Raw genomic sequence first — 1,340 nt, forward strand, 5'->3', positions numbered from 1 at the left:
AAAATTCAACCGTACCAGGTGATGGTATTAACTCAACAAAAACTTCCAAATGAAATTGACAGCATAATTGCACAACTTGGAAAAACAACTCCATTGTGTGTCGGGCATGTTCAAAATACAACTGAGAACAAAAATCAGAATCTAAGAGAATTTGCAGTATTTAAAAATACTAGGCGAACAACATTATTTCTGCTGATCAAAGAATCTCAAAATGCTGAAGTGGCATCTCTTTTCAGATCAAATTTATCCGAGATGATCAGTTTTGTCACTCGAATCGCTGGAGCCAGAATACGACCAAAGTGTCTAATCTTCCACCTGACCGCGAAGGAATTTGATTACGAGAGGCTGCTCAAGGAGATGTGGTCCACAAGATTTTTGGATGTTAGCGTTTTGGAAATTATCATCCAGAATGTTCGTAACCAGCTAGAACCTCAAAAAGCTATGCCAAAAACAAACCTTGAATTCCTGGAATCCATTCACTAAAAGCTACTATAAGGACAGAGTTTCATCGAAAACTGAACTATTTCCAAAAAAACTTATGGACTTGAAGGGCTACAAAATGAAGGTAGGCTATTATGCTGTTCCACATTTGGCGTACGTGATGAAAAATCTCACGGACAACTCTGTCAAAATAAAAGGAGTATTTGCGGAACTCATTACAGGTTTATCACAAATGATGAGCTTCCAAATCAAAGTACCAATAAAGCCGGAGGAACTTGGAGCCTACAACAACGACAAAGAAAAAACTACTGGTATTTTCCGCCAACTAACGCACAACGAAATCCGGTTTATAGGAATTGAATCCATTATGCTCGACCCTCGAGAACTGAATATTCTTGAACGAACTGAAATGATCGACCTCACTGAGTACTGTCTCCAGATACCCATTTTACTGATCAAGCCTCGCCTTATGAGACTTGGAATGGATTTCATTAAAGCAGGAACGTTAATCGTTTGTCTGTTGATCTTAATTTGGGTAATTTCTCGATCGCTGAAGTTTAGTGTCAGGCATTGGCATTTTATGCACATAGTTCAATTAATTCTTGGATCTTCCGTTCCTAAGCCACCTGAAAAGCTGAAGGAAAGAATTATCTTTGTGTGTACGTTTCTAGCTTGCACAGTCTACTTGTCATGGATTTACCAAGAATTAACAGCCACTCGTCTAGAGTCACAAAAGGAGGTAGAAATAGCAACATTGCAAGATTTAATAAATTCAAATCTAACTCCAGTAACGCCTACTAAAAGTATGAATACTCTACTATTGAATATAGGAGACGATGAAATTGCAATGTTAATCAACAAGTCGATTGTGCTAACACCATCAGAATGTTTCCAGATGT

The sequence above is a fragment of the Belonocnema kinseyi genome, chromosome 6 (genome assembly GCF_010883055.1).
Source record: "Belonocnema kinseyi isolate 2016_QV_RU_SX_M_011 chromosome 6, B_treatae_v1, whole genome shotgun sequence".
Classification (NCBI taxonomy): domain Eukaryota; kingdom Metazoa; phylum Arthropoda; class Insecta; order Hymenoptera; family Cynipidae; genus Belonocnema; species Belonocnema kinseyi.